Below are 26,738 nucleotides of genomic sequence, written 5' to 3'. Positions count from 1 at the left end.
GTGTCCGATGCACTTTCACTATGGCGCCCAGTTTGCAGTCGTCTGCAAACTTTGTCAGCCAAAGTCCTCCCATGCTGGCCTGTACTTCTGAGAAGTAGATGCCAAACAATAGAGGCCAAGGACCGAGCCCTGTGGGACACCACTTGTGACCGGCTTGAGTCTGACACAGCCAGCAACTCTAACCTTGTGGGTTCTGTCCTTAAGCCAGTTTGCAACCCATCTTGTGACATATGGGTTTACATTTAAGCTGGTAAGTTTTTCTACAATACCCGAGTGGGGTATTGTGTCGAAAGCCTTTGCAAGGTCAAGGTAGGCTGTATGGACTGCCTTTCCCTCATCAATGGCCTTGGTGACAGGTTCTGGACTGATCTTACCACTCCTGACATTTGCTCAGCTTAATGGTCAACACCACCCTCTGTACTCTGCCTAGCACCTCCCTGATATGTTGAAGGTGCTCTTGCCAGGAATGGCTGTAGATGGCAAAATCATCTGAGTAAGCAAGGGCAAACTCTCCTGCTCCTGCTAGGATATGATCTACCAGCCTCTGAAAAGTTGCTGGGGTATTTTTCAACCCAAAGGACATCTTTGTGAACTCATACAAGCCAAATGGAGTCACAAAGACTGACCTTTCTCTAGCAATGGGATTCAAGGGCACTTGCCAGTAACCCTTGGCAAGATCAACGGTGGTAAGATACTTAGCCCCACCCAGCTGCTCTAGGGCCTCATCAATCCAACGCATGGGGTAAGCATCTGACTCTGTGTGACTATTTAATTTTCTGTAGTCCACACAGAACCTGGTGCTGCCATCCTTCTTTGGCAACAGCACCACTGGGGAGGCCCAGGGACTTTTGGACATTGCCACAAGTTGTCCAGTTATTACTGTGCAATATTATTATCCATTTAGTAAGTGTGAAAAAAAGCAAGGCTTATTTGGAGTGTCTTTTTACAGTATCACTATATACATGCAATGTACTCTAGAGCTTAAATGATCTCTACACAAAACAACCACAGTTGAAAGGTTCACAAATATTTAATAATAAATAATAAAAACACAAGACAAATCTTCTTAGTTCAACACAGTGCTAGCCAAGAGTTCAGAGATCACAGGAAAATGCCTGAAATAATACTATAGAATAGTCTGACATAAATATAGAAAACAGCTAGACTAAATCTGATTAAATTCCTATTTAATTCTAAGAGCAATTACAGTTCTAAATAAACTTACATATGTAGCAAAGGTAGAGTACTAATGAGTGGCCAGTGCTGAAGACAAATGCAATATGCTCTCTCTTTCTCTCTGAGATCTCTTAAATTGGTAATGCCTCACTGCTGATGCATTTTAGATTACATCATTCTTCTCTAGTTCCCAGGCTAACAGAAACTCAGAGTTTAACATATCTTTGATCTTGCAGCTGCTAGGATCCCACAGCAATAAAATATATTATATATGTAAAATCTAGCAAATAACTCTGGTCTCAAAACAATAGAAGGAATTCCTCAGTCCAGACATTATGCCTCAGAGCTTTGAGATCAAACAGTCATACAATGCTTGACTTATCAGCTTTCCTCCAGCAGAGTGCACTGTGGTTACATTTTTGAAGTTCAACATTTAACACAATTTTCTTACATTTAGGAGGACAAGCCTGTAGATTATATTCATATTTACAATGACACAGGATTATCTACAAAATTCTAGCTAGCTAGGCTGGCAGCCTTCACATATCTTCAAACTGAGTATCAGGCATGCTTTATGTAGGAGCAGAGCCATGTCTTTCTGAGGTGATTTTTTTAAAGAGGCTTTGAAATGGGTTAGGCCAGGCATAGACCAGGTAGACAGAGGTAGTAAATTCCAAAGTATAGAGACAGAGTATGAATACAGACAGTGACCTGGTTTTCTTGTGGGTTTTGAGATAGCCAAGAGATCCTTGTCTTCTGATCATAGAGACTGATTTGGTGTGTAAGGAATGACTAGATTGGCTAGTGCCGGGCAGGCAGTAGGCTTGAAAACAAGGTTGGGCAAGGTGGATAGCTGAATAAAGGCAAGTTGTTTGGGGAGTTCAAGCCAGTTTAATTCTAGGAGTGGTTTACAGTGGTGTGTGTGGTATTTAGAGTTTTTGGCAAACTTTTCAACTTTGTTGTAGCACTGTCCCATCTTGTTTATGGTAGAAGTTTGTAAGTTAGTTAGGATACGGGCACCATAAAGAAAGGAGGGAAGTAAAAATATTTTTGCAAGGGTAGTTTTGATTGCTGCAGTAAAGAAATGTTTTGTTTCTATATACGAGTCCCAGTTTTTGATGAGTTTTCTACATATTTTGGTGGATATGGGGGTCAAATTAAAGTTTATTGTCAATGATAACTCCTAGAAGTTTTGTTTCCTGCACTGTTTCTATGACAGTATTGGCAGATGCAAGGATGTTAATGATCAGTGACAGGGGAGTTTTTCTTGGGATGAAAGAGGGCTAGTTTTGTCTTCTTTGGATTAATAAAGAGTTAGGCATGCCTTAGCCAGGATTTAACTGCAGTAAAGGACTGTTGAGATTGTGAAAGTAGTTCTGGTAGTGATTGAGCAGTACACATCATGGTGGAATCATCAGCATATTGAATGAGAGTGCCAGGGTGAGAAGCAGTGGGAAGGTTGTTTGTGAAAATGTTGAAGAGTAGGGGTCCTAGGATAGAACCATGTGGGACTCCAGTAGGGTTGTGGAGAAAGGGCGAGAGTTCAATGGATCATTTCACTGCTTATGATCCTTGAGGTAGCTCTGAAACCATTTTACTGTGTTATGTGAGAAGTCTAAGTTAGACAGTGTGTTTAATAGTAAGGGGTGAGACACTGTGCCAAAGACCTTGGAGAGATCAAGGAATACTGAGGCTGTATAGTATCCTGCATCTCTGTCCTTGTTTACGGTGTCTGTAAAAGACAATAGAGCTGTAGCTGTGCTATGGCTGGGTCGGAGGCCATGATGGGTTTTGGATAAAAGATTATTTTGCAATAGATATTGCATTACCTGCTGATGGATACCCCTCTCAAGAACTTTGGATATGGGTGACAAGATGGATATAGGGCAGAAATTGGATAGACCAAAAGAGTTGCCTCCTTTGTGGATGGGGATAATGTGAGATTGTTTCCATATGGTAGGTACATCTGATTCAGATAAAGACCTATTTATAAGGATACTGATTGGGTAGGCGATTGAATTAGCAGCTAGTCTGAGGTAGTGTGGTAGAAGATTATCAGCTGCGGTAGAGCATGGTCTTTTATTATTTATTATTACATGTATTTAAACCTTTTAATTGTGGCTGGTTTGTTTAGAGATATTTAGGCTCTTACAGTATTTGCATATGTATTTGGTTATATTGTATAGGCAACTCTTAAATAGCCTTAAACTTCTTGGTTACACTTACCATTTGGATAATAGTACCATTACACAGTAGAATTGGTCACCCTTTGGGAAGTGCCTTATAGTAGCTGATAAGTAAGGGTGTTTGGTGGCAGTGATTACTATCATATAGTCTGTACAGAAGGGGGCTTAGCTTTTAAACCTGTGCCAGTCTTCCCCAGGAGTGTTTGTGTGGTTGTATATGAATCAAATTGCAAAGTGTGTGTGTGTGTGTGTGTGTGTGTGTGTGTGTGTGTGTGTGTGTGTGTGTGTGTGTGTGTGTGTGTGTGTGTGTGTGTGTGTGTGTGTGTGTGTGTGTGTGTGTGTGTGTGTGTATGAGCTATTTGGGCAGGGACATGAAGCACTGGTTGGACAGAGAGGGTACTGGAGGTTTGGCTTGACCACTCGACTTAGATCTTAACCTTGTAGCTGTGCCATTGGGGTCTTATTGGGGATCTGGAGAAAGAGGGAGAAACCAGCCCCAGAATCACTGTGATCTGTGTGTGCTCATAAGGGAAATTGTACTTTACCATTTGTGTACTTGTCATCCTCCCAACGTGCATGTCCTTCACTAGTCCTATTGGTGAAGATTGAGGCTCCTTGATTACTGGGCCAGTGCAGGGACATCACATCCACACTGGGCCCAGCTTGCTTTTGCTGGAGTCTCCAGTTCCTTCCACATCCTAGAGATATTTTATTAGATGAACTATTGACACAACACATTGCCTACACATGTGCACCCTGTGACAGACTGGCATTCCATGCAATATTTTTTCATGCTCTGTGCTTGTTGGGATACATCTTGGCTTCTTGTGAGCCTGCAGCGCAGGGTGGGAATTCAGAAAAATGAATGAATGACTGAATGAATGAATGAATGAATGAATGAATGAATGAATGCATTTTTGTAATGGCTGTAGAAGCTGGAGAACTATCAATTTAACATATTTTTGTAGGAACTTCAAATGTTTGAATGAGATTATTTAGCTGTTATGAATGATAAAGCATTTACATGAAGGACAAATATACTTTGAAGGTAATTTTAATGTAATGTTACTGTAAAATGTAAACTTGTCCTGAACGTAGTGGTGGATTATAATAGCTGTGATTTGGGCAGCTACTACTGGCCTTTATCTAAATGGGCCCATGGTTGTCTATCCAATATACTGCTCCAGGCTATTTTATTACATTAAGCATTGTTGATTAGTTTTTGTTATCTTATATACTGAACGTAATAGTCTCTTATATGATAAGCTTTTTATTTTTACTCTTTGATGGAAGAAAAAAACACTTAAATATAGCTGATCATGCACTTTTATGGACACACAGCACCAGACACTGCTGATATGGCAAGGTCATATGTTTGTACACTTTCCATCAATTTGTTGCTTTGAATGTTCACAATATTATTTATCACTTTTTAGGTTAGTCCCTCCCAAAAGATTTGAAGGAAACCAAGGACCTAGTACATGATTGCAGAGTAGCACATCTCCTGCAGTATTCTTTTGAAAATGTTTCATTTGTATTTGTGTGTCTGTGTGTGCTTGTGTGGGACCTCCTTGTCCATTTTAGTATTGCACAAAGCTGCTGCCTCTATCCTTGTTTGACAAAGTTTAACTGGGATTGATTCGTAATTATGATTGCACAATCTTCTGGCTCATTTCTTTATTGATGAAATGTACTTAATGATTGCACAAATATCCTCGCTTAGTTCTTGATTCATGATTAATGAACTTTATCTTGGACATCATACAGCATTCCTGGTAAATCACAAAGGATAAAAGTCAGTAAATGTGGACACACAGATTTATAGTAGTTTCATAGTTTTTATCATTTAAGAAAATGCACATGAGCATCTCTCTTTCTGTCTCATAATTATGTCCTATGCAATCTGTGTGTTAATAAGGTGACCCAACTTTTCTGGGCCAACCCAGGAAAACTGCCTGGTTAAATGATATGCACATAGTTGCACATTAGGCAAATGGAGGAAAAAAAGAGTCATACTCTGTACACTTGTTTACTTGAGGCAGCTCATTAAGAACTTAAGCCTTAATTCTCTGCAGTGACTTCCATGAACTTGTTTATTTTCTGGTAAATCCATAAGGATTACTGTCCGTCAATAATAACAGCTAATAGAGGTTCTTAATTCCTCTGCAAAATATATGTCAGTGCAAAAGCAAGTTTTTTTATCTTACCTTTTAAGTGAAATAGAATAGTTTGTCTCTTACCTGTCTCTGATTTTTCAGAACATATCTGACTCTGTTTTATGTTTATGCCTTTTCTTTTATTTACATCTATTTATGGTAAATCACTGAGGATTACAGCCCATGAATAATGATAGTTGTTAGAATTTCATAGTTCTTATTGTTCAGAAAATGCATGCCCGTGCAATGGCTGTTGCTCTGCTAACTTTTTTAAGTGAATTAAGAGTTATCGGAACCTTAAGACTCTGAGCTATTAATGAACTTCCTGTAGTCTAAAGTACAGATTATGAATTCTTCCATGTCTATTTGTAAAGAGTGTGATGTTAAGCATGTCAATTAACCAGACAGTGCTTCTGTGTCATCCACAAAATGGGGCACTTTGCTCAGTGGATCGGCCTGGCTAATAAATGAGTACGTTAATATTTATAAATTGTACCGTTTAGGCCCTTTGTCCCATCATTATTTTTTTATTTATCCAGAATTCCTTAGCAAGGAAATTGAGATATGTTAGTCAGTAACTTGTACATTTGTGGTTTTATGGCAAATTGCTGCTGATTGCAGTTACTAAATAATGACACATATGTGAGTTCTAGATTTTGTTGACGTCCAAATATGGTTGCAAAAGTAGATGTTATTATTCAAGCAAATTTAAAATCTGTTCCTGATTTTGGGTCTTTGTCTCTGATTTTTGAACTACAAGTTAAGAAGACAGGAGAGGTGCAGTGGGTCACTGTATAGTTCTGATAGCAGTGAAATGAGATACATTTCTGAGCCACTGTTTATGGATTTAATCATTCCCTTGCTTTCAAACACTTATTTAAGTTGTGCAGTCATACAAGTGGCTGTAATGGATGATTGTGTCTATGTGTATGTGTGTCTTCATGTATGTGTTTTCAGAGGCCATAGTTCTCACCTCTTCCTGATATTATCCTCATATTCATGGTATGTGACTTTCACATAAAGTGTTGTGGACTGCAGTCACTAAACAATCATAAACACGTAGGCTTCAAATTACATACCCTTAGAAAATGTTTGCCAACAGAAAAGCTAATATACTAGTAACATTCAAATTATATTAGACCAATATTTAAAATCTCTTCCTCATTATGGGTGTTTGTTTCTGATACTTTAAGAGGTATGAGGGGCAATGGAGTGAAATGGGTTGCACTGTACTTGTGGTTAATGTTTATGTTTTTGTTCATTCAGTTTATTGTAAGCCAACATTTGAGATGTATGCAGTTATACAAGGTGTTTTAATTGATGGTCACATCTGTTTATATGTGTGCATGAGTGTGTGTGTGTGTGTGTGTGTGTGTGTGTGTGTGTGTGTGTGTGTGTGTGTGTGTGTGTGTGTGTGTAAATACTTGGTACTTCCATTCCAAAGTGGTTATGATATAAAGGAAGGAATCAATTGTAGTAAACAGGAACATCATTATATAAGCTATGTTTTTGGATACAGTACATTGTTTCCATTTTGTTGACTGTTGACACTATGATTATTATTTGGCTTTGTATCAATTGGACAGAATGATGTCAATTGATTTAATGTTAAAGTTCTAAATATGAATATGTTTTAAATTTATAGGTTCATATGTGTGCACTAGGCTAGCAGCCACTGTGGCCTTTTTAAGCTGAGCTATAGATCCAAAGTCTCTGGTAAGTTTTGGTACCCTGGATAAGTTTAAGCAGGGGCTTGGGAGCCGAAACACTTACAGTTTTCCAGGATATCTGTGTCCATTAGAGACATAGATTCCACACCAGGGGTTAATTTCCTAATCCTCATCTTATTGTCCAAGGTACACTTGAATTGGGTTAAGGAGCAGCTCTGCTACACATGGATGGAGAGCCTGTTCAAGAGAAGAGGTAGCCTCTGGGATGCATACCTGTGCCTACAGCAGGTTCAATTTGTATCACAAGCAAGTCTTTAGTATAGGTAATCCTTGTCTATATATTTAGGAGGTGCAGCAAGTTGGGGATCCAACAATGTCTTGTATGCCAGGCATATTTCTCCCCTCAACAGCCTGCAAGGGACAGAATACAGGGACAGGACTTTGAGGTGGTCTGCTTTGGTTATGCTACTGGTGTCCTTAATTCTTTTAGTGATGAACCTCTGAAGACATTTCAGTTGTTGGATATGCCTAGTTAGGTACATACCAAAGGGGGCAGTGTACCCAAAGACAGGTCTGATGAATGTCAATTACAGTCGAACAATGACCTCCATGGATCTAGATGCCATACCTTTGTTTATACGTTGCACAACATAGAATGATTTCTTCACTATTGTTGACATGATGGTCGAAGACTAGATTGCTGCCTACATGTGTCCCCAATTCCCAGATTACTAGGTTGAATCTAAGGGAGTTGTTATCATTATGAAAGTTACCAAGGGTGGATGACTTCCGTAAGGAAACTATAATGCATTTCTTGGCATTTATTTTTAGTCTTTCGCCTTCACACAAGATATTTTTCTGTATCACCCCTAACAGGTGAATATAAGTGTCAGTGAGGGAAATTTATGAATCAGCCAGAGGCCCTTGACATTGTTGGCCTTGATCTCATAGAAGCAGATGCCAAAAAGGAGTGCTCCCAGGACTGATACTTAAGGGACTCCACTTGTGACCAGCCTCTTTGTAGAGGTGGACTCCCCAATTCTAACTTCCTTGGACCAGTCTGTGAGCCAGTTGGCTATCCACAAGGAGTCACAAGGGTTTGTACCTAACATCTTGAGTTTGTCAACAATGCCCAAGTAAGGTATCATGTCAAATGCCTTGGAGAGGTCAACGTAGGCTGTGTGAACTATTTTCCCTCATCCATTGCAATTCTGACCTACTGAAATAGGTCCAACAGCTTCATTAGACAAGACCTGCTCTTGACAAAATCAAACTGCATTGGGTCCAATGCCTGGAGGTTCCTGTGTTATCAGTGATCATTTCCATGATAATACATTCCATAGCTTTGCATATAAGACTATTCAGACTCATGGGTCTGTAGTTACCAGGGTCTGTAGATGGCCTGCCTTTGTGCAGAGAGATGACATTTGCTGTTATCCATTAATAAGGCACAAAGCCTGTTTAGAGGCCATGGTTAAATGTTGATCAAGAGGTCCTCATAAGTCATATTTTATGCTATTTAGAAGGCATTCTGGTATATTAATTGGATGCAGTGCTCTTGGCCTGAGAGTGAACATTGAGGACCTGTTCCCCAATGATAATAAGTGGCGTTATATTTGATGGCATTCCCTGAGAGGAGGTTGGGGGAAGGATAATGTTAGAGCTAAATTTTTCTGCCAGTAGGTTTGATATATTTTCTTGATCAGTATGGGTGGCTTCATTAACCATGAGGTCTGCACACAATTGTGCAGTGCCTTTGAGGCTGTAAACACAGCTAAAGAATGCCTTGTATTTTTTCTTGGCCTGGGAGGCCAAATTTACATCAAATTTGGCATTAGTGGACTTTATTTGTCTTCTGAGACATTTGTTTAGTTTGATGAGAACATGTTTATCCTGCTGAGTACTACATCTCCAAATTTTTGCCATGATTTTCTTCCTTCTGTTATACAGCCTATTGATGTAGGGAATCCACCACACTAGCTTGTTTTTTTTTTGTAATTAGTTCTGTACTTATTCCTAGTGGGCACGGCTACCACTAAGCAGCTATTTATATGTTTGTAAAGGGTTTCTATTAATAGTTCAGCACATATGGCAGTGTTTTCAGGGTTTAGGGGAACTTGAAATTTTGCCAGGTGATCACTTTAAAGTAGAAGAGTTCCTGAACATTCAGGGGTTAGCCGGGGCTTCTAGGTTTTATTTTTACTTCAGAAGAGACCATTTTGCAGTCTGACTTTATATCAGGAGGTGTGCAGTGCTGTCCCATATTAGTGAGGATCAGATCCAATATGTTTCCACCCCTGGTCAGTATAGCGACAATCTGTTCTCGGACAGTTGTATTTACAAAACCAAGGAATCTCTGTGTCTGTATGTTTGGTGTCATATTTGATTCCCAGTTAATACTAGAGTAATTAAAGTCACCATGAATATGGTATGGGATTGGATGGTTAGGGTTTCCAGTAAGCTTAAGTATATTTTGTGGGTTTATTTTGGTCATAGAGGGGGATCTTTAGCTTGCAAGGAAGTGGTATGGAACTTGGCCTATGTCAATTTGAATGTGGAGAAGTTCAAGTGCATCACCTTGATTGACCGGTCTTGAGGTATATTTATTCTTGATGTAAATCAAGACACCTGCACCTTTAGTCCTTGTCTGTGTAGTAGTTGCTCTAAATGTGTAAAAGTCATTATAGCCTTGCACTGCTGGGGTGCTCTACACAGCATTAAACTGTGTCTTTCAGACTGCACAGTTGTCAACATTTTCTAGAGTGAAGACAGCTTGTAAGGAGTGGAGAGTTTTTTTGTTTAGTCACCTAGCATTGAGCAGTGACAACTTTAAATTTTCTTGGTTTTGATTTGTTATGTGAAAAGTACTTTCAGTTTGGCAATGCCTAAAAAAGGCACTATAGAGGAGGACAAAGTTTTAGCTAATATTCAAAAACCTGCAAGGGAGAGATGCAGACCATCCCTGGCAAAGCAGCATGACCTTTTGACCATCTCCTTTTATGGTGATAAATACTGCACACCCTTAGAATGACACCAGAAACTGAGCCAATTACTAAAGTCAGTCATCTTCTGTTCATATCGTGCATTATACTTAGAGAAGGTAAAATGCTTCTCAGTTCTAGGCTCATACTAGTCTGAGACACATATTCCAAAAGCTGCATGATGTCCCTCTTCATATAGTCTAGGGAGGTGCATCTCAAGTAATTTACACCCACATGAAATATGACCGAGGCACACTACTCCATGTGGTCCAATGGCCAGAGTGCATGCATAATATGGCAGATGCTGGCCCCTGATAAGCAAGTGAGCATGACTTTCTCTTTACTCATCCTGATGAGAGGGACATCAGTGTTTTTCACAATGGAGTCTCCAATGATCAGAATGTTGGATTGCATGGTGGCTTGCCTTATGTGTTTAGAAATGGAGGATCTTTGAGATGTGGCTTTATGTCTTGATGTTGGTGCTGTTTTGAAATAGCACATTTGGCTCTGCTGATGGCATTTGTTATATGTACTTTATCTAGAAGATCTTTGGGGTTAACAAAGGTTAGATTTAAGTGTTCAGCATATGTGGGTCTATGTGTCTGCTTTGTACTATGTGTGATGGGTGCAGAGTGTTTACTGCTGTCAACTGGATTGATAATAGGAGTGCTTTTATGTGACAGATTTGCCTGTAGTGACAGTGTATAAATACATCTCTGACATACTTTATCAGTTGATGGCTGTCAGTAAACATGAGTTAATTCCTACATTGCCTTAGAGTACTCAAATTCCCCAAGCTTGTAATTGTGATAGTGAGAAAGTTAATAATACCCATGGCAACAGACCCTTTTTATTGATTAGACGGGTACATATAAGTATAAAAAATATAAAGTCAGGAGTATCTGGTTTGCAATTCTTGGGGAAGTGCTTGTGACTGCAAACTAGTTGCACTCTGTGAAAATAGGTATTGATGAACTTTCAAGGGTACTTTTACAGAATAAAATGACAACTCAATGTGCCTGAATCTATACAGGTAGTTCAAGACACTTGAGGGGAAATTATTAAAGTAGACCCCAATGATTTATAGATGAAGTATTAGAGAGTTATTCTGAAGTTAGATCATAGCTAATCAAGCAGTACATACAGAAAACAAACAAACAAAAAAAGATTTAGCTTTGCCCATTATGATGAATAGTAGGGATTCACCTATTTGACTACAACTTGGCTACTATTAGTGCTGATCTCATCACAGCTTTAAGCTGCTGGGATACAATGCCCAGTTGCCTGTTATCTCACCAGAAACAAAACAGTAGTATCACTCTCAAGATTAAAAGCAGGGCACAGGCTCTTTGGTGATCAACAGTCTTGCCCCAGGTGATGCAGGTGTCCGTAGGCTTGCTGTGGCAAAACAAAAACACCAATCAAAAGATGACTACCAAGAAGCAGTATGCGGGTTCTCCATTGATTGGTATTCCTGGACCAGATGTTGCAGATTTTAAAAGTTAAATGGAAAAACTGAGTTAATATCCTAAGAGCTGCAGTGTGCACTATGCAGCTAGATATGAAACAGGGTTAACCCAAACTTTAGAAATTTAAAGGAAGAGACATTCATTTTAAAAGAACAAGGTACATTGGACGGGGTTGTGATCTAAGTGCTCCAGCTTTATAGAATAGAGTAGGAGAGCCAATAAGTTTAAATAGTGGAAAGGGGAATGACATCATAAAATGATAATTTTGTGCTTACAGATAATAGCCAATGAAGGATGGATGAGAGGGAAAGAAATATGTGGTCAAATTAACAAAAGAGGTGGGCAATAGAAGAGACAGTTGAGTTTAAAACACAGTAGCACCACTGTCAGAGGGTGGGGAAAATGTAATTTCTTTGTAAATCATAAGAGACACAACTCTGGTCTCTTTACTGGTTTAAATATGATTGTGTTTTTTTTCAGACACATCGGTGTGGAATGCACTGTGTTGGGCTACAACAATTTCCTGGTGCATAGTGCAGATGATTAAGGCTGTGATCTGTCAATGAGCTACTTCCTGTAGTGGAAGATTTGATTCACTCAACCTTCATTTGTCTGCTGTGTGACTCTGACCAAGTCACTTTTAAAGATAATGTTCCTGGACCGCCACTGAAAAGGGATGTTTGCATTCAGTGGGCGGTCCCAGGCTGTTAGCAACTGCATTACATATTTGCCTTTAGAATCTGTGCACTCCTCACATAGCTTCTAATTAATGCTTCACTGTATGCTATTTGACAATGAATTCCAACATATCTCTTCTACTTTAATGAGTTTCTTGATAAATTGTCAATAAAAAGTGACATTCAAGGAAAAATAAGTTTGCTGCTGGTTATGCAGTGTGTTTCTAATATGAGGGTATTTTGTTTTGTTTAACAAATGGCTATAAGTATTTTTGTTGTAAAATTTGAAATACATGTTTTACATTAAATCCAAATATCAAAGGCTAAAGTAAAAGGAAAGCTGAAAATAGTATGAATGTTGACAGGTTTGAACACTATTTTATAGCAATTTGGCAGAGACAGACAAATTGTGGGATATTAGTTTGGTTTCTTTGGGAGACCCAAGTCCATTACCTTGTCTAGGGCTCCATATGACCAAGATCCAGCTCTGTTTACTCCATGGAGGCATGTACAATATGCCACTTTCAACTATTCAGGCAAGAAAGACCTGTACTGAATGATGTCAAAAAAGATAACTATTCTTGATGACAGAGAAGATACAGGGAGGTAAAAAATGAGATGTAGATGCCCTGCATGTGTGCAAACTCCCACTGACCCCAAAAGTATGTTTTATGCAATCATATTTCTGACTTTTTGGTTGTGTAGCATAGCAACATCCATATTGATTTTTAATTGTTTTACTTTATTTGTTGAAATAAAGAATTAATAAATGAATTAATTAATACAGAAACCAATATTTTTTAATATAATCTGAACATGTTGCATTTTAGTAATATATTTTGTAGTATCTGCTTAAGTCTTCAACATTTGTGAAGGTGTTGACATTTTTCAAGTCAGTATAGTGTGCGTTATTTGAAGAGATATTCAGAAATGTCTGATCTTCAGCATCCATTACGTAGTCATTGATGTGTAGTATTATGATATGGTCTGCTCAGCAAGATCATATTGTAAAGGATTTCTTCTATCAGTTAGGTTTGCTGTTCTGTTGCTGTTTTTGCCAGCCATTCCCTGATGCAGAACCAATCTACTGTTAAGTGCTTAAGGCTGACCAAGTATTGAAGATGACAGTAAACTCAGCGCCATCATAAACTCTTCAGAGGACACCGATATTCTCCAAGAGGGGCTTTCCAAAACCAGTGGTTGGTATCAAAACCATAGATTAAACTAAACACAAAGAAACGTATAATAGCATATTTTGGTAAGTGAGAAGTTTCTTGTAACCATCACATTCACAACACACTCCTGAAAACTGATCCTATAGTTAAGGACTTAGGGACCTATATTGCAAAGAAGTGTCCATTGATCACCACATATCCACCATTATAAGAAGGTCCTTTTCAGTACACAGCTTATAACTAAGGGTATGGCATTCAGGTCCAGTGATGTGATCATTCCACTGCATTTGGCACTCATCAGCCTGATCATTGGGTACCTTTCAATATGTACTTGTCTAAATATTTGACACAACTTCAACATCCACAATGCTTCTTACTAAGAAAACCAAGGGTCTATGTCTTCAAAACTTTGTCAGTCATGTATCTGCAAGTTTCATTCCTCTTCCAAGTGTCATACAGGCTATTAGGGGGTGATCTCTGCCTCATGTACAGAGCCTCAACAGACACTGTCCTGTCAGACCTGCTGTACATTTGCAAGTTTAATAATGACATAAGCACATACTCAAGAGACCTCATTCTCTTTTGCAACATAGACAGAACATGTTAGAGGAATTGCTATGTATCCCACTGAATACTATGTCCTGAAATCATCTTTCTCTCCACATAAAGGTAAATACTTCTTTTACATTATTCAAACAATATCTGGATGAACAGATGGGCACCCCCCAAAATATTACCCTCATCCCTCATGGGTGGAGCAACATATAAATGTTTTGCTCGTATTTGGGTTTTTCATACTTAAAATATTAGGAGTAAAAAAACTCATGGCAATGTATGGCTAGTCTTCTAAAGATCCTCATGCATCAATAGCCTAGTATGTACTTATGAACCACCTAAGAGTCTATCTAGTTTAGGAAATATGGCAATGTCTTCAGCACACCATTTTTAATGCAACACAGGCATTTGTTTTTCAAAGGCAGCAGTCACTGCATTTATTGATAAAACTCTGAAATGGGTACGCAATGTAACACATTGGCTCTTTTTCTTGTGCTACCAGTATGCAAGTTATGTAGGTTTCCTGTGTACTAAACAGAGTCAAAACTCTGTGTGATGGGACATTCAGAAAATTATGTACAATTTATTTATTTATTTATTTATTTTACATTTGATGACCGGGCTAGTCTAACTGGATATATGTCCATTTTCAGTAGAGGCCCGGGGAGAAAAGCTCCAGGAAATAACATACAATGTAAGAAAAAGCATAAAGACAGTCCTATGCAGCAATAATGATGACATCAAAAACAGTTTTAAACAGCTATAATTATAACAGAGAGTTATATTATAAATTCTATATAAAAATATAGAAGAATAAAAAGGTAAATGAATGAAAATAGGAACATAGCAGTAAAAATCAGTACGTTATGTTAAAGGTTAAGGTTATATCGAGCTTGAAAACTTGTATGTACCTTCAAAAAAGGTACATCTGTGAGGCCTGCAGTTTAGTTATGATTTAACCTGCTTATCAAATGTAACTATTTCATATACAACATTCTGAAACAGTTTAGTCTGTTACATGATTAAGGTGAGTACACCTGAATTAATATCCCCACCTTATTGATGAGATGGCAGGGTTAAGCAATTATGAAACAAGTGCTTTTGCCATATTAATGTGGAACTACAGCTTTCGGGAAACAGATTGCTTAATTTTCTCAGTGATAAAGTGACTACTAGTTACACTTTTGCAATATCTGCTTGCTCATCAGAGGTTATGTAGGAGATTTTCAGTGCAATTTATATCAAGCCTACAGGTGGTATACACATCTGAACACAGAAAAAACAAACCATACATTAAAAAGTAAAGCTGCTAAGTTGTAAAAGATTAAGTGCAAACAAAATGAAAGGAAAACAGTTGTTCTTAAATGATTAACAGTAATTACCGAGTGCATCAGAAAACTCAGGGTAAGTGACTTTCTGCAGTGAAGATTCAAATAAATGTAGTTCAAAGAAAATAAAAATCACGTTCCAGAATGTACTCGGTGACAAAGATCTGCCCTAGCTTTCATTTCATAGGGCTGCTTGCTTTAGCAACAGAGTGCCAATCTCTTTATACACCATTTTCACCCTGGTGAACACAGCAGTACCTAGCAAGACCTTATCAAAGTGTGGTAAAGAGCTCATATATCTGCACATGTAAGATGCTTGATTGCTCACTCTCTTGCATTCTGATGTTAAAAGTAATAAATGTTTTCCAAGTCCTTCTTCTTAATCCTGACAGGAATAAAGCACTGAGTTGTTGATGAGCTGCTTCTTGTAGTTGAAGGTAGAGGGTTTGATTCCATCCACATTCTTCCACCTACATTAGCCTACTGTGTGACTCTATGCAAGTCAGATGACCATACACAGACAACCCTGAAAATAGATTGCTTTAAACTGGGTTATCCAGTCTATCAAATATATATAAAAAAAAAATCAACGTACTGTTAATTATAGTGGCAATACCCACTGTCCAGGCATTCCAGCCTATTTCCACAAAATCAACTGACCTGGTCATAATCAGGGTTACTCACTGTTCCCAGTTTCATGTCAGTAATGTTTACCCAGGGGAGTACTCATCCTGTCTGTCTCTTGATAATAACTAACTTCTTTGTTTTCCAGGAAAACACTTTCCAGAGGACCCCAGCCCTTGTATAACACCCATGGAACTGTGCTAAACTGCCATGTTATGTTACACATGCACACTGCATGTAAAGAATACCCAGATATGTTTTGTTAGTACTCTATCTGCATACATTGAAATGCTGGGATTAAGAAACATTGGACATGATTTGGTCAGCAATTATACACAATGAGCAGCCACAAACAGGGTGTATGTGATTCAGAAAGAAGCTGGGAACAAGTAGGTGTGGACAAGAAATAGAGTTGCTTCTAGTGTATGCTAATGGTGGTATAGTGACATGATAATGAGCAACATTATTAAAATGAGGAATTTCGTGTATACAAATGAGAGAAAATAATATGGTGAAGTGATTTACAAATGAATGAAATCCGTGAATGGAATGACACCACAAATAAATTTGAACACCATAAAATTATTACAGCAGTCAGCAGTAGAACAGAAGAATGATGTTAGAGGGAAGTTGCAACTTTAGCAAGTGTCTATATGCAATGGTATGGAATCACCGCTACCAGACTCTGTGTTGCACATCATCAACGGTATGGAATCACTGCTACTAGACTCAGTGTTGCAGATCATCAGCGGTATGGAATCACTGCTACTAGACACTGTGTTGCACATCATCAATAGTATGGAATCACTGCTACTAGACTCTGTGTTGCACATCATCAACAGTATGGAATCACTGCTACTAGACTCGTATGGAATCACTGCTACTAGACTCTGTGTTGCACATCATCAACAGTATGGAATCACTGCTACTAGACTCAGTGTTGCAGATCATCAACAGTATGGAATCACCGTTACTAGACTCAGTGTTGCAGATCATCAACAGTATGGAATCACTACTACTAGACTCAGTGTTGTAGATCATCAACAGTATGGAATCACTGCTACTACACTCTGTGTTGCACATCATCAACAGTATGGAATCACTGCTACTAGACTCAGTGTTGCAGATCATCAACAGTATGGAATCACTGCTACTAGACTCTGTGTTGCACATCATCACCCCTAGTAGTGGGGTGTTTTGCAATTGCTCTTAAGATTTCATGGGCTTTATGACACCAGTATTATAGACCATTACCATATGATACAGACACAGTCCAGAAATTGGACAATATGTGTCAACTCTCATCTACAGGACTATTGGAGTTGTGGATTATCTATCCCACTAAATACTAAGGTATCTGCAGTTTTGAAAATGCTACTTACAAAAACCTTTCAGTGACTAATGGGTGACACAATGCCAGTTTTCCAGACATCTGCATCAAGGAGACTCTGCCAGACCCTATATGCCATACAATAGCATTGAGAGGACAGATGTGGTTTACTCATTTTGTACAGGAGAGCTCCAGCAACATCTGGGACTTGTATGATAAATCCAATTTCCCCTGAGGTACTGGGGGACATAGACTGTACCCACATTGAAATAATGGCTCCATCTGGAGAAATAGCAAGAAGGCATATAAATCCTAAAACTTACCACTCCATTGACTCCTTGGAGATCTGTAATGCAATGGACATAATCAACAATGTATCTAAGGCCATCAATGCAGTACCCATGACTCCCATATATTGTATAATTGTGTGTATGTGTGTGTGTGTGTGTGTGTGTGTGTGTGTGTGTGTGTGTGTGTGTGTGTGTGTGTGTGTGTGTGTGTGTGTGCGTGTGTGTGTATGGGTCTGTGTGTCTGTTTGCTGAGACATAGCCTCAGCAGATGTTACAACACTATGGTAGGGTTTTATGTGAAGTACTTGGCACCCAAAGCCCAATCAGACAGTGCAAGCTTCATGTACATGCCCCCATCTATAGGAACTGCCTGTCCTCAGAGTGTCATGGGTGATAACAAGTCCTTTTCTACAGGTAGGTGTGCAGGATGCATATGAGTGATGGGCTTTACCAGATGTGTCACTGGCATCCACATGGATGCCCTCACCTACCTTTGTGACCACTCACACTGGAAGTTTGGGTGATAGTAGTAGTACTGTGCTTGCTTCAGGTCCAATGTTTGTGATGGCCATTGGCACTAAATCCATACACTGAGTGGCTATGTGGCATGTGCCAAACACTGTCAGCACCTGAGGATTTAGGTTGCACCAGGAGTTAACAGAAAATATCTAGGATTTTACACACTGGGAATGTGTACTCCCTTAATTAGTCCTCAAAAGGTTTTGCTGAGACCATCTTGCCAGACCGAACATGATAGAACAGGATCCTTAAGATATTAGACAGCTGGAATGGTTAACAAGGTCTTTCTTGTTTTGCAGTTGTATCTGTAGTTTTCCATTATGTAATTAGTCATATAAATTATGTTATACAGTTCATTCATATATTTACTGAAATGTCTCCCTCTTTGTCCCCCCCTTCCTTTGTTGCTATCCTTTTGTTTTGATTTTGTAATGTTTGTCATGTTATTTATTTCCCTTAGTTTGCAATTATGAACAGCAACTTCTACAAGAGTGCCAGTGATTAGGCCAAGTTTTAACATCCCCAGAAAGCCCAGCCAGTATCTGGATCTGCACCTTGATTCAGAGACACCATATTCATCTGTACCTGATAATGGTTCACAGTTGTTCCCACCACTGATATATTCTTCCTCCTTCCTCTTGAATTTATTTGTCACCTGCTTCCCTTGTGTGTGTCCCCCCCCTGCTTTTTGCCTACTATCCCATATTCACATTTTTACCTCTTATTATTGTAAAAAATAGATTTCAGTAGTATGATGGTTCCTATAAAGTAGCAGACCATTTTTCACATTTTATTACTTTTTAGAAAGGATCTAAAGGCTGGGATGGCACAGTTGTGGAGCGGTTTGCATTACTACCCCACAGCAAGAGGTTCTGCAGTTTGATTCTTGGTGCCTTCTGTGCAGAGTCTGCATGTTCTCCCTGTGTCATGTGGGTTTCCTCCAGATGCTCTGGTTTTATTGCACATTACAAAGACATGCATCTAGAACATTTCTCTCCAGGCCTCTGCTGAAGATCGTCTTGTTCCAAGCCAGACTTTTGCAGTAAACAAATGTTAAATAAATAAAATAATAGAGTGTGTTCATTCACTCAGGTGGGTATGCACTCTCTGTTCATCAGAATTGCTTATCAAAGTGCATGGCCAGTAATATGGCTTTCTTTCCCTCACAGCAGATCCTGCTCTGGGTGCACACGATAAACAGAGGTAGGCTAACAGACGCCACAATAATCATGTTCCTAAAACCCAAGGCAAGTGTCATGTGAGGTCAATGTGATTATGTATGCTTAATGGCAGCACAAAGTACACAGAGTATGCTAGAGGCACTCTGTAGCAGGGAAAATGAATCCTGTATTTAGCAGAGGTATCCAGAACTTCAGTGACCTCCATAAATCTAGAAATTAGTTATTTATAAGCACTGAGATATCACAAGAAGAGGTAGGTGTATCTTACTAATAATTATAATATTGCAGTGCACAATCCTTTCAACCTCTGCATGGCCCCTATAATCCAGAGGCAGGAGTATATGGACTAGTACACCAGTAATTTGGCTTCTAATGCCATATACTGTATTTATATCAGAAAATAAATTTACTTCTTTATGCTAACTTGTACTATAATTTTTTGAAGTGGTGTGTTTATGAAGTAATATGTCTCAGAGCTATTCCTGTATTTGTTAATCTGTAATCCTTTCTGAATTTGGATCTTGATGGTGACAACACAAGAAAGTAATTCAATGTAGTTGTTCTGCATTTAATACATGTAATTACTATTTATTTATTTGTTTGTTTACGAAATCAATCGCAATGCCTACTAAAACTGGCATTATACATGTAGGTTACAGAAGTGACTAGGTTGAGGGATTTCTTTTTTTTTAAATGTAATATTGACATTGCTTTATGTAACACACAAACATGAATTAAACATCGTTTTATAAAGGTCTGACTTATGTACATAATTTTTATCCATGCTAACAACAGGAACGTCAATTCACTTGTGCTGAAAAGGATGAAGAGAAAGAGAAGATGACCAGCTAATTCTTAAAATAGTGGTTTGTGAGAGATTTACTTACCGGTTTACCTTTAGTTGTGCATATTGCAAAGGGCCGAACAGCAATTGTGCGAAAGGCTGTTTGCAAGATCTGCAAATGCCGAATGGAAAAAGGTTTGAATGTGCAATGAGCAAATGCACATTGACATTCGCTCATTGCACATTCGACATTGTGGGTGGATTGCACTATAGTGGGGATCGGGAAATGGTCCCTTTCCCCACTGTAATGCGATCTCTGAGTTAAAATGTTAAAGTAGGGGGGGTGTGGGGTGCAGGAGGCTTGCCTTTAAATGTTATTACATTTTTGTTTTGACATAATGTTAAAAAAAAAATGCAAATCTGCTTTTCCATTTACTGTTTGTTGAACATTAAGGACTATCGTTGTTTTCACTTTCGTGGTTACGAGTCACTCATATGAGCATTCGAGCCACTGTGATTCGGCTTTGTAAAGGTAAACCATACTTACCAATGTCACTGGAGACAAGACACTCATATACAAGCATTTATAGTACAAAACAGGTTGTCAGAAATGTAGACACTACATCCACCATGCATAATATTGTCCAGACACATAGACCCATATGTGCTGAGGCTCTTAAATGTAATCTTATTAAACTTCAAAAGCCTATCTGACTTTGCACTTAAAATATGTATCATCAGTAACCTCAAACCAGTTTACAAAAACAACACCCACCCTGACACAAACATCCACATCTCATGGCATCTCGTCTTCTAAATCCATAAGATTAACCATTATACTACCCAATACTTTAGTCATAGGACACCCTATTGTGAGCCAAACAAATGTCCCACTCACCAGGGTGAGTAAGGAAGAGTCACAGCCAGTTGCCTATTAGAGCCTATGATCCTCCAGGTGGCATATGCACTCAGGTCATTGAACCACAAATACCAGTAGGACTCAGTCATAGTCCATGTGGGTGTAGATAATCTGAGCCATGTCTCTCTGAACAATATAAAGAGAGATAATTGATAAAGCTTTGCATCGAGCATTCTACGTTTTCCATGAACAATGCTACAACATGAACAGAAGATGACTGACTTTAATAATTGACTAACATTATGGTGTCATTTGAAGGAAGTGCAATGGGAGGATATGGTTGACAGGCTATCCTACTTCACCAAAGATAGTATGCAGCTATCCCTCCAGTTACTCTCTCTTTACTCACTCTAGTAAGTAGGACATCTGTTTGGCATACAAAATAAGGTAAACATGCCCCAGGTAAAGTACAACAACAAGGCTTTCTTCAGCTATGTCCACAACCTCAAAGGCAAGATGGAACAATGTGCTGAACTAATTGTGAATGGAGTCACCTATTCTGAGCTGGAGAATGTAGCAAGTCTACTGGCCTACAAATTTAGCTCCAGTTTTACACCCTACCCCTCCCTCGAGTCACCCCATAGGAAATACCATCAACTATAACTCTCAAAACTATGACTACGGAGCAGGCTCTCAATGCATTCTTTAAGACCAGGAATGCCACATCAGTGGGAGACAATAATATCCACAGATGCCTTATAAATAGAGTGAAATATGACTTAGCAGGCACACTAGAATCACTATTCAACCATAGCTTCCGGACATGCTTCACATCAAGCAAAAGGAGCACTGCAACTGTTATCCCTCTGCACAATGGGGGGGGGGTCCACCCAGGCCTCTGCACAATGGGGGGTGCACCCAGGCAACTACAGACCCATAAGTCTAACTAGTTTCACATGCAAAGCCATTGAAAGAATCATCATGAGAATTAACAGTGACATAGGAAACCTACAGACATTGGATCTAACCTAATCTAGTTTCATCAAGAGCAGGTCATTGCTACTCAATCTGATAGAGTTCTTTGAGGTCACTAAATCCATACATGATGGCAAAATAGTCTACACTGCCTGCCTCAGCTTGACCAAAGTATATGACACAATACTTCGCTCAGGCTTTGTAGAGGGAATTGGAATTTAATTTCTGGTCTGGCACCTATGCCATTTATTGACAGAGGCAGCCTATAAATGCTTGTCTACCTATTGCCCAAGCCTACATCCAATTCTTAAAATTTCCCTGGAGTATCAAATCATGTCAGATACATTTGGGAATGCATGGCTAGGCTTAAAAATACCCTTAAGGCTGTTACCCTAGTAATCGCCTATTAAGACTATAAGCCTATGAAATGACAAAATGGACACCCTGTCCCATTAAAACATACCCTTCCTTTCCTTCCCCCATCATATTCATGTCTTACCTGTTGCCGTTGTGTGCTTCTTTCTGCTTCCCTTTCACTTTATCCTACTGTCCTTTACTCCCATTCCCACTCATTCATCTTACCAAAAATAGATTTAAAGAGCACAGTGGTCCATTTAATGACGTTGGCTGCTTTTCTCATCTTATTGCTTTTGTGCGCATGTGAACACGCTAACACGGATACACATTCTACATTCAGCACTTGTACTCTCTGTATTGCACAACTGCTGTTGCAATGTTTTTCTCCCTCTCTGCAGGTCATGCTCTAGTAGTGGGCATGAATATGAGTTACTGCTGTTTGAGCTCTGAATTTTCACATTGACTGATAAAGAGCTCTGAGGTGCAATTTGCCATGTGATAGTCAGCATGTGTCTCACTGCCATTACAATGAGTATGTTTATGTATCTCAGGGTTAGCCATTTCATATAAGATAACAAACAAATTTTCCTGTGACTTTTAACATCACCCATCTCACCTTTATTTTATAAATGATTTTATCGCCTCCCTCCAATTCAGCTGAATATAACTTTTGCAAAAAATACTTTTTAAATGTGTTGCAAATCAATATTTGCAATTAAATCCTATCTATATGGTTCTTTGACATTCAAAGATTTAAGAATCTTATGTGTATTTACAGTGTCTAATACCTGGAATAAATCAACTAATATTTAACAGCCATTATATATTCTGATTTGATGTACAGATGATTTTATATATTTGCAGTGTACTGATATTTTGAGTTCTTAAAACTAATTCATATTTGCACTTTATAGGTTATGAGGAAATGCTTGTATTTCTACCTTCTCTGGCATAATTAAGGAATGTTTTATTGGTGCAGATTCAGTAAAGTCTACATGGTTTGCTAAGACTATGTGCACATCATGGAGCAATGCATGCATGATAGCACACGACTTTGTATTCAGTAAGCAAAACAGTAAACATTGTGGCATTCCAATAACAGCATAATCAGCTGAATCGTATGCTAATCAACCAATCCAAGATGGAGGAACTATTCAACAAGATATTAAGCAATCACGTACACTCTGTAGGTTTTCCCTGTGAATTCCAAAACCTATTGGAATACAGCCACAGAAACTTCTGCACACAGAAACAATGTTAGGGACTGCAGTTTCTCTTATACAAGTGTATGCACAACAGGCCCAAGTCTATGCTGCTGTTGCTAATAGACCTTGGTCAAGAAGGAGAATGGGGTGTTTAAACTGTTTAGACCCTGTTTAACTTTTCATGGTCTGCATGATGTGGAAATTAGGAACTGTACAACCACTGTCACCCACAACTGAGAGCAAGGGCATACCCAGGGAACCACAACCTGTGGAGACTAAGGTACGTGTAGCACTTAGAATATTAGTTATAGAGACCTTTCAGAGGCCAACAGGGGATATGCTGGGGGTGTCACAAGCATCAGCATACAGGATCCTACATCAGTTCATGAATGCTATGTTACAACATGTCAGTGATTATATGCAGTTTCCCCATACATCGAAGGATAGAGCAGCAATAATGCAGGATTTCTACACTGTAGCACACTTCCTTGATGTCCTAGTTTCCATAGACTGCACACACATTGAAATCAAAGCACCACCAGTGGAACAGGTAATGGTGCACATAAAGAGAAAGGGATTCAACACCATTAACTACTAGGTCATTGGTAATGCTAAAGGAATCATCCTAAATGTGTGTGCTGGCAACCCCGGCAGTTACCATGACTCTCATATCTTGAACAACTCCCAGCTCTATCACAGGTTTTCCTAGGATGATATCCCACTGGGTAATTTCCTAGGGAATGTAGGGTATGCACTGGTGCAGAGGCTGATGGCACCCATCAGAAAAGCACACCCATCCACTGAAGAATGATATAACGATACACACACATTTAGACAAGAAATATATGTGCTTGGGCTGCTGACATCACAGTTCCGGTGCCTAGATACATCAGGTGGAGCCGCGCAGTGCTATCCCCGTACTTGTGCTGAAATTTTCACTGTCTGTGCCATTTTCAAAATGTTATTCTGAGCAAACAGCTTCAACATGAAAACCAAGGTGAAGGGGCACACATGCCACCACCATTGGCAAGGTCATCATAGCCTCTTGCAGGTGAGGATTCAGAGGAGAAACCAACAGCTGCTGTGGGTGTACATAGATGTAGGCATGCACAATATGCCCTCATCCTGGCCAAGGGGCAATGAATAGCACGTATGCTCACCAGCTAAGGGGGTAAAACTTGCATCCTATGTACATACATACAGTAACATTGATGCCAGACAACACTCACAACCATTGATTACCCATATAATGGCTGTTTACTGCTAGCATCACACAGACTCAGCCCCAAAGTAAAACACTTATAACTGCTGGATGACCTGTAGTTGGTGTGTCATTCAGGACAGACTTACAAAGCATAGAAGTAATTGTAGTAAGCTCTGAAATAGAAATTAACAGCACACATTTCACAGTTTCCATGCAATGATAGTGAAACTCTCCTTCCTTTCTTTAATGAAAAGTGTATTTCACTCCCATGTAAATTGTCCATACATTTTAAGGACAATGACATAAAATGCTGCATGTCTGAGAGTAAGGCACAGAAACGAGAAGAAAGAACACAATATAAAGAGAAGGCAGAGCTGCACTGGTGCAGACAATACTCATAAATGGTTGTGTGATCCTTCATTGTAGTTAACATGTACGTAATACATGTACAAACAAGTGAGAGTGCACAAGTGTTTTATGTCTGTATAATACTGTGGTGGAAATGGGACTTGCTTATACGCACAATAAGTTTCACTCTTGCTGCAAAGTTGTTTCTGTGGCAAGAGAGTGGTAAGACACCCTTATTGTGATTTGTAGATTCAGTAGTCTGACAGATCAAATCCACAGTTGTGCAGAAATCATGTATGTTGTAATTTGTTTTACATTTTTTCCTAATATTAATATTTGTGAGGGGCACTGCTTTGTGCAAACATGGTAAAAGAGATACATACATTAAATTTAATGTTACGTTACTTGCATGATAACGACTGCATAAATTACAGCTGTAATTCAAATGTGTGTGCAGCACACCTGGTAGACACAATGGTGCACACAGTATATAATATTTTTAGATCAGGGTTCCAAGTCCCATATTTATCTTTTAATGCTTTAATCTAATAAAAATTTGTTAGAAGAAAACTGCATGTTTTGCTTTGCCTGCTAAACGGTGCTGCACGATGATCAGCAAGCTTTCAAAACACCTGCAGTTCTAGAACACCTGCAGAGAAAAGGCAGACACTTGTCACCTTCAAAATGGATAAATTCTATCATGTGTTGTTTGCCAACATGCAAACACACTAAGTGGTGTTGTGAGGTGGTCAGCACACATACATTGTAATGAATGTGAAAATATAAAGCTACTGCTTAGTTGTTCCTGTGGCAGCAGATGCAAGTTAAGGGCTATGAAAAATATAAACATGGGTTCTAATACAGCAGAGTCCAAACTTTTATTACTGCTGTTCCAGTTTACTTTATATAAAAATGAATAACAGAAAAATCATTACATATAGAAATAGCTATATTTAGCAGGTGAAGTGACATATTGGCAGGTGCACTGACATACTGGCATATATATGATATCCTGGCATACACAGGCTATCATATACTCTATATATATATATATATATATATATATATATATATATATATATATATATATATATATATATTTATATTACAACATGTGTAACTGTGTGTATCAGTATAACTACGGTTCTACAATTAAACATTTATTCTCTGAACTTTCATGTCACGCATACATGGTTAAACACTCAACTCTTTAATGTATATCTAACAAAGAAGGTCTCAGTTGCAATAACTGTTCTGTACAGTAATGACTGCAAAAACTACCTTGTAGCCCAACCTTCCCTGTGGCAAATGGTATAACTTAATGCTCACAATATAGGTGAGCCATGATTCTAATCTAGCATACACCCAATTTTATTAATGGCTGTCCATTTAATTTTACAAAATAAAGAACAATGTAAACATAATTATAAATAATAACTATGTACCACACTGGAGCTCGTATGAATTATATGTGCGACTGAGGGTATACTGACAATTATTATTCTGTAATTATAATTGTTTTTTCTGGCCTTGGATGGACTTCATACTTCAATGACAGTCATACACACATGAACTTATAAAATAATACCTTGTCAGGTCAGACACATATGTGGCTAACCCCTCATTCTGTCATACGTGTGTATATAATTAATGAGTATATGGGGCCAGCACTTTTCTTGTTGCAAGGAT

This window comes from Protopterus annectens, chromosome 2.part1, assembly GCF_019279795.1.
Source record: "Protopterus annectens isolate FY-2018-M chromosome 2.part1, PAN1.0, whole genome shotgun sequence".
Taxonomy (NCBI): domain Eukaryota; kingdom Metazoa; phylum Chordata; order Ceratodontiformes; family Protopteridae; genus Protopterus; species Protopterus annectens.
Note: the sequence above shows the minus strand (reverse complement) of the source record.